Genomic DNA, 13294 nt, shown 5'->3' with positions numbered 1-13294 from the left:
TGAGAGAGGGGTGGTGGGGAAGGACAATGATATTGGTGGGGGGAGGCAATGATGAAGGTAATAGGCAATGATGGTGGTGAGGGGAGACAATGATGGAGGTGACAGACAATGATGGTGGGGGGAGGCAATGATGGAGGTGATGGGCAATGATGGTGGGGGAGGCAATAATGGCGGTGATGGACAATGATGGTGGGGGAGGCAATGATGGAGGTGATGGGCAATGATGGTGGGGGAGGCAATGATGGAGGTGATAGGCAATGATGGTGGGAGGCAATGGTGGAGGTGATAGGCAATGATGGCGATGGGGGAGGCAATGATGGAGGTGATGGGCAATGATGGCGATGGGGAGGCAATGATGGAGGTGATGGGCAATGATGTTGGGGGAGGCAATGATGGAGGTGATGGCCAATGATGGTGGTGGGCGAGGCAATGATGGAGGTGATAGGCAATGATGGTGGGGGAGGCAATGAAGGAGGTGATGGGCAATGATGGCGATGGTGGGAGGCAATGATGGAGGTGATGGGCAATGATGGTGGTGGGGGAGGCAATGATGGAGGTGATGAAATGGACAATGATGGTGGTGGGGGAGGAGGCAATGATTGAGGTGGTGGAATGGGCAGTGTTGGGGTGGTGAGAGAGAATGATAGGGGTGGTGGGGGAGAAGGCAATGATGGAGGTGGTGTTGAGAACAATGATGGGGGTGGAGAGGGGCTGCATTCTACTTTATGAGGGGGCTACATTATATTCTGTGGTGGGACTGCATTATTCTCAGGGGACTACATTATATTCTGGGGGGCTACATCATACTATATGAGGGGGCTACAGTATACTCTATGGGGGGCTTCATTATATTCTGTGGTGGGGCTGCATTATTCTCTCAGGGGGCTACATCATACTATATGAGGGGGGCTGCATTATGTTCTGTGGTGGGGCTGCATTATACTATATGAGCGGAGCTGCATTATACCCTATGAGGGTGCTACATTATATTCTATGGTGGGGACTGCGTTATACCTTATGAGCGTGTTGCATTATATTTTGTGGGGTGCTGCATTATATTCTATGAGAGGGGGCTGCATTATATTTTATGAAGGGGGGCTACATTGTATTCTATGAGGGGGCTATATTATATTCTATGAGGGGGCTACCCCTCTTTGATTCTATGATTCTACCCCAACCCCTGCTACATAATTAAGACATGTACTATCTTATACTATACCCTGATATTAGCGTGTTTTACCGCACAATTGGTGGTCTTGTATTTATTTCTATGTAGCTACATAGTGGGCCCCAAGAATGATTTTCTCTGGTGGGCCCAAGGTGCTCCAGTCCGACGCTGACTGCAGGTAATATACCAAAGAGAGAAGGGGTCTCTGTACCTATTAACAGTAACTTAATCTACATATCCAGCTTCTTTTTGTTTGATTGACAATTATTGGTTCAAAAGTTAAAATTTTCTGCACAAAGGAGAAGCCACATTGTAGAGCTAGATGGCATGGAAGTGAACACCTCAGCGTTTGGGCTATGTACTAACTATTGTGGTTCCATCCATATGATAGATGACAAAGATGTATCCATACAATGTTATTAGATTCATGAAAATTTGTGAACATAACTTATATTTTAATGTGTATTTATTTAAAGCACTACTCCAGCATTTTTTTTAAATTATGTGTTCAATTCTTTAATTGAGCTTTACCATTTTTCAGACATTTTCAATGTTTATTCTTTTTATTTTATCATTGGCGTGGTATCACTAATGTCTGTTCCCTGATCCTAGTAATAATCTTACCAGCCGCCATCTTTTGCTCTTCCCGACGCAGCTGTTGTCTCGTTCCACCATTTGGTGACTGTAGTTCTGACTAACCGGAAGCCATAGCTAACTGTCTCGAGCTCTATGAAAGCCTCATTCTTGCTCTCATGGACTTTCTTTGAGTGACATCCGGTCTACCCAGCCAAAACTGAAGTGCTCCGGCTAGTTACAACCAACAGAAGACAACCGGAGAGGCACCATGAACAGAAGAAATCAGCGGCTGGTAGATATTCTACTTCAGGCAAGGAACATACATACAGAAGGGAGAATAAAAGAAAAAAACGCAGGAGTGATGTTTATAATGTGACAATTTATAATAGTTATAACAATTACGTATTTATTGACTTTTTTTGCAGCTACATTTTGGTTTTGGAATATTATTAAAAAAATGGGCAAAAAGAACGTGAAGACAACAGCTAAAATCACCTCTTGTAAGTAAAATAGGCTTCCAAGTTATGAAAATCGAATCTCTACTTTTTAATTAACCTTTTACTATACGTTACAATAAGCGAGTGTGCTGGGATAAGATGGTATACGAGCATGCTCGGGTGCTAAACGAGTGTCTTTGGTGTGCTTGAATACTATGTTCTAGTCCTCGCAGTTGCATGTCTCGTGGCTGTTTGACAGCTGCAACACATGCGTGGCTGTTAGGCAAACCCTGCATGTGTTGCGGCTGTCGAACAATCGGGAGACATGCAACCATGGTGACTCTAACATATTATTTGAGCACGCCGAAGACACTGGGTTAGCACCCGAGCATGCTTGGATGACACCTTATCCCAGTACGCTCGCTCATCACTAGTTATAACATGTTGGTTGGAAATTTGAGTCATTGAAGTCATTGACAATGAGCCATTTATCACGTACCTCTATTCTGGGACTTCTTGTGATCAGCTGTAATCTATCAGGCAATCTGTTAGTAAGTGTTCAGCTTCCCTGCAGCGCCACCACAGGGAAAGTTAAGCACCGCACAGGCCATGATCAAGTCAATGTTATGTTTGTGAAATGCAGGATAATAATAATAATAATAATTTTATTTCTATAGCGCCAACATATTCCGCAGCACTTCACATTTTAGAGGGGATTTGTACAGACAATAGACATTACAGCATAACAATAATCACATAGATCAAAACAGATACCAAGAGGAATGAGGGCCCTGCTCGCAAGCTTACGGATGAGTCTTCCAGACAGACACTCTTTGTAACCGTTCTCCAATCTGAAATGTAAGAAATGAAATGTGAACCCTGAAAAAAAGAACTGTGCAATTAACTGTAGATTTGGTGTAAGAAAGTAAATCAAAATAGATACTGAAAGATAAACCGAACGTCTGAGTCATAATACTATGAAATTGTGGAAGTGATGGTTACATTATCTCTAACAATTCCACTAAGACTCTTGCATCAACCAAAGTTCTTTTATCATTTCAGTCAGTCGGCAATTATTGAATAGTCTGAAACGGAAACAAACGAATGGTCCAAGACAAGATGTAAATGATGGAAAAGCCCCGGAACCAAAAAATGACCCCCCAAAAAGTTAATAAAGCTAAGACGTGATAAAAGGTAAGTGCCTTGCTATTTATGGATTCAAAAAACATGGGCCTAGTTCATCAACACTTTCAAGGTAGAATTCTAGTGTAAAAGCTTAGAAAAGTTGCACAGTTTAAGTGCAAATCACGCCTAAATTTTGCAACTTGCAAAGTCTTTAGTTTCTCCCAGCTCCACCGAAACGAGTGGGGGATGTGTTGAGTCTAATTCATGATGAGCTGTGGTGTTCTGTACACCAGAAATCTCACTCCAGTACTTAACTGGAGTGAGATTTCTGGCATAGCACATGGTGGTGTACACTGCCCATCAGATGATCCTTATTTATGAAGAGTGTACCGCTTCATGAATCAGGAGCGTCTGACTCCAGCATGCCCCTCATTAAGGCCTTTGCTTTTACATTTTAATGAAACAACCTAATGGAAGCAATGCCCAAATATATTACCCTTTATTAAAATGCAAAACCCAGTCAGTTGGTCCCACAATATGGGTAGTTTTCTCCGACTTTGTGACAGACCAGAACCGTGCCATATGAGAGATGCCTCCCCCTCACAGTCATTTCAACGCTTGGTTGTAAATTCCATCAGACCAGATCAATATAGAAAATATCCTGAAATGAATTTTTGACAAGCACAGTTGAGTATAGAATGGTCAAGAAATGGAATTAAAAGGTCTTTGGGTATATTTTTGCTTACATTTTTGGTTGTTAGCCAACTTCTTTTTTACAGCTATTATAATGAGACAGCTTGTGGTTGACGAATTCTAATACTTCATGGTGCAAAACCTTCCTAAAACCTTACAAAAATATTCAGAATTGAGAGTCCTCAGTGGTTGATACCTTTTAATGGCTAACTGAAAAGATGGTAACACATTGCAAGCTTTCGAGACTACTCAGGTCTCTTCTTCAGGCTGAACTAATACAAAATCTGAAAAGTCACATATTTATGCACAATACAACACAGAAAAAATGTAATAGATAAGACAAGTGACGTGAAGTGGAACTATCAATATGGGAGAGGGAGAAACATAAATATTGGACCAGTACATAGATAAGGAGTCCGGATGTTTTATAGTCCTCTGATTGGGGTCTCCTAATGTGTTGTGATGCCCCCACCAGGTCTTGAAAGCAAATTACTTAATTGATGTAAAAAGACATAAATCCATGAGACACATTCATTCCAGCACTCCTTACAGAAACTTATTCCTAGAAGTGTTTGAAAAGTGTCCAAAATATTATCACGCTTATTCTAGATTTTATTCATGCTTTTTATCTGTCTGCTAAATGTGTCCATAATGTTCCATTATCTTAACTGCCAACACAGACACTTTTCGGCTTTGTGAAGCTGGTATAGCACAAAAAATGAGCGCAATAATTTTGTAGTCTGCACAATTCCATGCATGCAGCAAAAAGTATACAGCACAGTGTATGTTTTTAACAATGGACCCATACGAGTGACGTGTTCCTGTGTATGCCCATACAGTAGGATAAGTCAAAGAGTTCATTATTGCCTTCCCTGTTTGTCAGTCTGCATCATTTTCTACATCCTGATTATCAGGAAAGTCTCTTGCTCATCTCTTCTGTTGTAATGCAGACCAATTAAGTGGTGGACTAGCTAAGGAGGGACTTAATCTTTTTGTTCTACTGCAGAAGGGGGAGGCTCCTGCTGCAGCCAGTTGTCTTACATTCAGATAAAGGATAGAAGATGGATATTTCTGAGCTCCTGAAAGACACAGAGAACATTCCCTGTAAAAAGAGAAAAAAATAAATAGGAAAAAAAGATTGATGACTGGAGATGATCAAATTAATTTGATGCAAAAATCAAATTTGAGTAAAACTTCCTGAAATGTGCAAGTTCGAGTGAAAAACTGTCAATAATCATTTTACATACTTTACTCTTCTGCTTTCTCCTCTCACTATTCCTTCTAAATGCCAGATCAACACCATCTATTTCTTGATTTTGCTCTCTTTCCAATTAAGGAGGCTATCTTTGCATTAAAGCCATTAAAAGTAGCCATTAAAATGAGTTGTAAATGTAAGGGGGTGAAGCACCGAAGGAGAGTTGCCTTTCCAGCTCCGTGCCTGGAACCACTAAGCAGGGCATTAGGTTCCCCAGGGTGCGCTTTAGGGGACTGGACCGTAACCAGGAACAGGAAGGGGACAGGACTGGGAGCGGGAAAACTGCACGCGCTTTCTGCAGAGCAGCGCAGAGACCAGAGGAGAGAGGACGCTGATGCTGACGCAGGAAGAGAGAGGAGACAGGTGCCGTCTCTGGAGTCAGAGGGACCGCAGACACAGGTGGTGGGCATTGAGTACGAGAAGCCTGTTACTGCACTGCCAGGAAGGCTGCTGACTCCCCTCCTTGATGAGACTTTGCCCCCCAGAGAGACTGCGTACCTCACCCCGAAGCTACCCCACAGAGAGACCGGGTTATGTGCTGAGATGCTCCCCAGTGACAAAGGGGCGTTCAGTGACGGGACAGTGACCTGCAAAGAGAGGCTGTGTAAGGCAGAGCCCCTGACCTCGGTGGGAGAACACCGCTGTCGTATCAGACAGAAGGACTTGGAGCACAGGGGGATTTCATCAGCCACATACCTGTTATGATTGAGTCACCGAGGAGGAAAAAACAAAACACAAGCTCAGCCCAGAAAATCAGAGAGGTTGGAAACTAGCGGATTGCAGACCCCTGATCCTATCACACAACTAGCAGTAGCCGTGGAGTGTTCCTACGGTGATCCTAGACACCTCGTCACAGCCGGAGATCTACACAAGCCTAAAGAGAGAAAAGAGAAAAACTGACTGCCCCAGAGCAGACCCCAAAGCAATAGGCAGCCCCCAACATATAATGACGGTGAAGCAAGATGAAAACACTAACACAGATAGAAAGATAGGTTGAGCAAACGATGGGGCCCAAGCTAACTAAAAAGGACAGGACAGAAAAGCTGCTGTCTGCAATCCGAGAAAACCCTGCCAAAAAATACTACCAACACAACTGATAAGCAAAAAGGACCCTGAAGTCACTAGACTTCAAACCCTATATCAGCACTCAGAATATTCTGGAAGCAGAGCAAAAGAGAACACTGATCAAGGAAAAAGAATCCAGCACACCCCCGGCCGGGGATGGCTGAACACAAAAAACAAGGAAAACAAAACCAAAACTAATAAGTTCAATAGCAGAGCAAAAACTTATCTTTGGGAAGCAGGAATCAGACTGGTCTCCAAGAATCCAGCAGAGAAATCACCAGCGACTCAGAAGGGCGTCGGCTGCCTTATATCCAGTCTGTAGTTCCCGTTACCCAGTCACGATCCACCTGATCAGGTGTTTGGTTTCTTTCATCCAAATCATCCTCACTACCTTCCTTCACCAGAAGAGGGAGATCCTTGGACACAAAAGAAGAATGAACAGATGAGCTCACAACACATACCCCTTTGGCTCCCCCGTTAACCCCTCATACTACAGCTGGACTATATTAAGGACCCCAGAGACAGAGGACAGCAAGCACCGCTGGTGCCTTGGTGCCAACGCTGGACAAGAGTGATCTCTCCAATCAAGGCCCCTGAGGACTGATAAGTTTGTCTCATAGGAGAATAACTTTTCTACTGTTTGAACCCTGTTTATGTCTCTCTCTGCTGCTGATATAATTTTATCGCATCATATTCTCTGTTAAACTGTATGTTTTACCAGTATTATCCTCTGTAAATAAACCTCCCCTTTTACTGTTGGTCTGCCTGCTCCGTGGTGACATATACCTCTCCTGCATGTTATTACATATACACTCCTAGGAGACCTTGGACCTTGGAGTGTTAGACATATCTTTTCAGAATAACTGCTCTACCTGGGACTCGCATCAGGATTATTTTCTGCAAATTAAATTTCTGAGGAAAAATTTGATGTATGTTGCGAATTTCAGAAGGTTCGATCATCTTTATGGTTAACACCTCCTTAGCTAAGCTCCTACACTTAACTGTCCAACAGGCAAAAATGAAATAAATGAGCAGGAAATTAAACCCTTAGACAAGACCATCTAGAAAATGCTTGTAACGTGGCACGGGATGGTAGCCGTGGGGCAAAGTACTCATATTCTGCGCTCTGGCACGCTACAGGAAAATGGGGTCTCTAAGTGTGTGAAAAGGAACAAAGCTATCATCAGCTCACCAGATTAAGAAATGCTTTAGATGAGGGCACGGTGCACGGAAGCTTCATGCTGGTTTACTGAGCCGTGGAAACCAGGGGAAGAGTCTTGAGGAGATCATTTGCATATTCCCAGTGCCTTCTGGGATAAGTGAAGAGTCTCCGCGAGCTCAACGATCACTGGGTTTTGGCCGTTGCAGCTGAAAAGAGGAAATCGGAGAAACCAGGGGAAGAGTCTGGAGGAGATCATTTGCATATTCCCAGTGCCTTCTGGGATAAGTGAAGAGTCTCCGCGAGCTCAACGATCACTGGGTTTTGGCCGTTGCAGCTGAAAAGAGGAAATCGGAGAATTTTGGCTCATCTTTCATCTTTTTAAGAAATCTCAAGATGGAAGAGGCCAGGAGCCATTTGGTGAGCTGCATTTCTTGCTACATGTTCACAGATTTACCAGTGGAAAAGCCAAACTTCACATGCCACAAATGCAAGCTTGTGACCCTGTTGGAGGAAAAGTTGCAAAATCTCGAAGAGAGGTTAGCTACGTTGAAGATCATTAAGGAAGGTGAAGAGTTCTTGGACAGAGCAGAATTATCTCTTCATGTTACAGAAAGAGAAGAAATTCGAAGTGCACCTGAAGAAACAGAGGAATGGAGACATGTGACCCAGAGAAGCAGGAGGATCAGGAGGCAGTCAGCACCCATACTGCTCAGAAACCAGTACCAGGCTCTCACGCAGGAAAACGATGAAGAAATACATCAGGATAAGACTTTGCCAACAAACAGCAACCTTGTACGCCTTCAGAGTCCTCCTGGATGGAGAAAGAAAAATGTTGTGAAGAAGAAACGGAGAGTGGTAGTCATGGGGGATTCCCTGTTGAGAGGAACAGAGGCCGCTATCTGCAGACCGGATATAACTTCAAGAGAAATGTGCTGTCTTCCAGGTGCAAAAATTAAAGATGTGTCTGACAGGATATCAGGACTCTTCAGACCTACAGATGACTACCCATTCCTGCTACTACATGTGGGGACAAATGACACCGCAAGAAACGACCTGGAAACCATCTGCAGAGACTTTGAAGACTTAGGCAAGAAAGTGAAAGAACTGGGAGCGCAGGTGGTCTTCTCTTCCATCCTCCCAGTGGATGGCCATGGAACAAGGAGGTGGAATAAGATTCTGCAGGTGAACAACTGGCTACGTCGATGGTGCCGTCAGCAACGATTTGGATTTCTGGATCACGGAGTGAACTACTTATACGATGGACTACTTGCTAGAGATGGGGTGCACCTTACGAAGACTGGAAAGCAGGTATTTGGAAGTCGCCTTGCTACACTTGTAAGGAGAGCTTTAAACTAGAACAACATGGGAAGGGAAGCAAAAGACCAGAAAAAGCCATACACCTGACAAATGCTACTGAGAACTCTGCTATTAGAAGTGGAAAGGAAGAACAAAGACGAAAGAATCTAATTAAAAAAAATATTGGAGAAAGAGAAACCAATCACAAACTAAAATGTTTCTATACTAATGCACAAAGCATGGGCAACAAACAAGGAGAATTGGAACTACTAACACAGGAAAAGAAATATGATGTCATTGGAATCACTGAAACTTGGTGGGACAATACACATGATTGGAATACAAGACTAGAAGGATACAACTTATTTGCAAGAAACAGACTTGATAAACGAGGAGGGGGTGTCGCATTGTATGTTAGAAATGCGTATATCTGCACAGAGATTGAAGCTTCAGAGACTGGGAGTTCTGTGGAAACTGTTTGGGTAAGAATACAAGGACAGAACAATGGAAAGGACACCATTGTAGGCATTTACTACAGGCCGCCTGTGCAAGCTGAAGATATGGATGAACTCTTTATGCATCAAATGGCCAAGTTCTCCAAAAAATATGACATAGTTGTCATGGGAGATTTCAACTATCCAGACATTTGTTGGGAATCTCTCTCAGGCAAAACTAACAGGTCAAGGAAATTCTTATCCTCTCTTGCTGACAACTTTATCTTCCAAAAGGTAAAGGAGAAAACAAGGGGAACTGCTACCTTGGATCTAATCCTTATAAACAGGGAGGAAATGGTTGAGGAGGTAAAAGTGGCTGGGACCCTAGGAGGTAGCGACCATGCTATTTTAGAATTTTGGATAACTAGAGGCGGAAGACCTGTGAAGACTCAGACGTCAAGGTTAGATTTCAGAAAGGCAGATTTTAAGGGATTCAGAAAGAGAATTGGAGGGATCCAATGGCTGGATATCCTTAAAGACAAAAATGTCCAGGAAGGATGGGAAATCTTGAAAAATGAAATTCTCAAAGCACAGTTGTTAACAATTCCGAAAAGAGGGAAGAATAGGAAGCATTTAAGGAAACCAGGATGAATGAACACAGAACTTAAGCACATGCTAAAAAGGAAGCAAAAAATGTTTATAAAATGGAAAGAAGGAGGCATATCTAAAGAAGAATATAATGCTGTCTGCAGAACCTGCAAGGCACAAATCAGATTACTAAAGCTGAAAATGAATTGAGGCTTGCAAGAGATGTCAAAAGCAATAATAAAGGATTTTGGGGATATGTCAAAAGTAAAAGAAAAGTCAAAGATGCTATAGGATTTTTACAGGATGAAATTGATGAAATGGTAAGACAGGATGTTGAGAAGGCTGAACTTTTAAATTCCTATTTTGCATCTGTTTTCTCTCAGAAAGGAAATGTAACATCAACTGTTATTCACTGTCCTATTAAGGGAATAGAAGAATCCAGGATATCTATAAACAGAAAGATAGTGAGGAAACACTTAGCTAACCTAAATGTATTCAAGTCTCCAGGTCCAGATGAATTACACCCCAGAGTACTGAAGGAGATAGCAGAAGAAATTTTTGAACCCCTCTCCATAATCTTTGAAAATTCTTGGAGAACAGGAGAAGTGCCAGAAGACTGGAGAAGAGCAAATGTTGTTCCTATCTTCAAAAAGGGGAAGAAGGTGGACCCAGGCAACTATAGGCCGGTGAGTCTGACTTCTATACCAGGAAAGATCTTTGAACAAATTATTAAACAACATGTATGTCAATACCTGGATAAGAATGAAGTGATTAAACAAAGTCAGCATGGGTTTGTAACTAATAAGTCATGTCAGACTAATTTAATTTCCTTCTATGATGGTATTACTGATTGGGTGGATCAAGGAAATGCTGTAGATATAGTATATCTTGACTTCAGCAAAGCATTTGACAAAGTCTCTCATACAATCCTTATTGAAAAAATGACTAAGTATGGAATGGACAAGGCAACTGTTAGGTGGATTCATAACTGGCTTAGTGATCGGACCCAAAGAGTGGTCGTAAATGGCTGCACATCCAGTTGGAAGAATGTCTCAAGTGGGGTACCACAGGGCTCTGTCCTGGGCCCTGTATTGTTCAACATCTTTATCAACGATTTAGATGAAGGAATTGAGGGTAAACTGATTAAATTTACTGATGACACAAAGCTAGGAGGGATAGCTAATACTAGAGAAGAGAGAGAGAGGATTCAAAAAGATTTAAATAAACTGGAGAAGTGGGCAGCAACTAACAGAATGGTTTTTAACAGGGAGAAATGCAAAGTACTACATCTGGGCAATAAAAATGAAAAAAGCATATATAGAATGGGAGGAATAGGGCTAAGTGACAGCACATGTGAAAAAGACTTGGGTATACTAATAGATCGCAGACTGAATATGAGTCAACAGTGTGATGCAGCAGCAAAAAAGGCAAATGCAATTCTAGGATGTATTAACAGAAGCATACAGTCTAGATCACGTGAAGTAATTATTTCCCTCTACTCCTCTTTGGTCAGACCTCATCTGGAATATTGTGTCCAATTTTGGGCACCACATTTTAAAAAAGACATCAACAAACTGGAGCAAGTTCAGAAAAGAGCGACCAGAATGGTGACCGGTCTGCAAACCCTGTCTTATGAGGAAAGGTTGCAGGATTTGGGAATGTTTAGTTTGCAAAAGAGAAGACTGAGAGGAGACTTAATAGCTGTCTACAAATATCTAAAGGGCTGTTACATTGTAGAAGGATCAACTTTATTCTCATTTGCACAAGGAAAGACTAGAAGCAATGGGATGAAGCTGAATGGGAGGAGACACAGATTAGATATTAGAAAAAACTTTTTGACAGTTAGAGTGATCAATGAGTGGAACAGGCTGCCACGAGAAGTGGTGAGTTCTCCTTCAATGGAAGTCTTCAAACAGAGGCTGGACAGACATCTAACTGGGATGATTTAGTGAATCCTGCTTTGAGCAGGGGGTTGGACCAGATGGCCCAGGAGGTCCCTTCCAACTCTACAATTCTATGATTCTATGATTCTATGGAGCCATGGAAGAATGGATGAAAATCCAGCAATTGCAGAAAAAATCTAAAACATCACATTTAGAGTTGAGCGAAACGGGTCGAAAAATTTCAAAAGTCGCCGACTTTTGGCAAAGTCGGGTTTCATGAAACGAAACCCGACCCTAGGATGAGGTCGGCCACGAGGTCGGCGACTTACGCGCCAAAGTCGCGTTTCAAAAGTTTTATTTTGCGCTCTTTTTCAGCCAATCAGGATCCACGGACACTGAGGGCCACGTGATGACATAGGCACGGGTCACCACCATCTTTCAGAAGGGCATGCAAGTGATTGGCTTGCTTTGGGGGGCGTCACAGGGGGTATAAAAGGGCGTGCACGCCGACCGCCATGTTACTCATGCTGATCTCAGAATAGGGAGAGCTGCTGCTGCTGATGATTTTGTAGGGAGAGCGTTAGGCAGGGAAGAAGACACCAAAAACTGCTTCTGCTGCTAGCGATTTTGCCTGTACAACACACCAGTCACTGTGTGTGCAGTGCAAGGGGAGGCTATATAGTGGTGTATCAGTGGTGTTGGTTGTTGGGCTGCCTTCTAAGGCTTCCTGACATTCCTGCATTGCTGTTTACCAACTGCTCCGCAAACTGCTTTTTTAAAAGCAATCCCAATTTTTTTTTTTGTCCTGCTGAGAAGAAAAAAAAACTGCTTCTGCTGCTAGCGATTTTGCCTGTACAACACATCAGTCACTGTGTGTGCAGTGCAAGTGGAGGCTATATAGTGGTGTATCAGTGGTGTTGGTTGTTGGGCTGCCTTCTAAGGCTTCCTGACATTCCTGCATTGCTGTTTACCCACTGCTCCACAAACTGCTTTTTTAAAAGCAATCCCAATTTTTTTTTTTTTTGTCCTGCTGAGTTACTGAGCGTGCATTTTTTCACACCATACAGCGGTGTACGCTCCTCACACAGTACCGTGTAACGGCTGTTATCACAGCCACAGTGAAGCTATCAGTGTGTCACTCTGTGAGAATAAAACGAGGACATGTTCCGTTCTTACAGACCTGCACTCTAGGGAGATTCCTATTCTGCCCAATTCTACATACACCTTGTAGTTTGTGATACACTAGCCAATTTCTGCCTGTGACATAGCGCTGTGATATTCAGTGGGCCTCACACAATCCATAAGTGTCCAGTGTCCACAAATGTGTGCAGAAATTCAAAATCTCCCTTATCCTCTAGTCACTTTGGTCACAGCTGTGCCATCGAGCCTGTCACATAGCGCTCAGATATTCATTGGGCCTCACACAATCCAAAAGTGTCCAGTGACCACAAGTGTGTGCAGAAATTCAAAATCTCCCTTATCCTCTAGTCACTTTGGTCACAGCTGTGCCATCGAGCCTGTCACATAGCGCTCAGATATTCATTGGGCCTCACACAATCCAAAAGTGTCCAGTGTCCACAAGTGTCTGCTGAAATTCAAAATCTCACTTATC

At 42.8% G+C, this 13294-nt stretch overlaps 1 protein-coding gene across 3 annotated transcripts in view; it reads left to right on the top strand.

Annotated features, from left to right (window-relative positions):
- Positions 1-13294, top strand: part of LOC141060782 (uncharacterized) — a 77054-nt gene that overhangs the window by 48766 nt on the left and 14994 nt on the right. For 2 of the 3 annotated variants that reach the window (XM_073557135.1, XM_073557136.1), the window contains exons 2-3: positions 2170-2244; positions 3244-3375. The gene's annotated coding sequence lies outside the window, so the exon portion shown is untranslated. The remainder of the gene's footprint in view (positions 1-2169; positions 2245-3243; positions 3376-13294) is intronic. The other variant, XM_073557137.1, reaches the window with a different exon arrangement.

Source organism: Dendrobates tinctorius, unplaced genomic scaffold (genome assembly GCF_039654945.1).
Source record: "Dendrobates tinctorius isolate UK_male_01 unplaced genomic scaffold, ASM3965494v1 ptg000245l, whole genome shotgun sequence".
Classification (NCBI taxonomy): domain Eukaryota; kingdom Metazoa; phylum Chordata; class Amphibia; order Anura; family Dendrobatidae; genus Dendrobates; species Dendrobates tinctorius.
The sequence above is the reverse complement of the archived record's forward strand: the minus strand, read 5'-3'. Positions and strand labels throughout refer to the sequence as shown.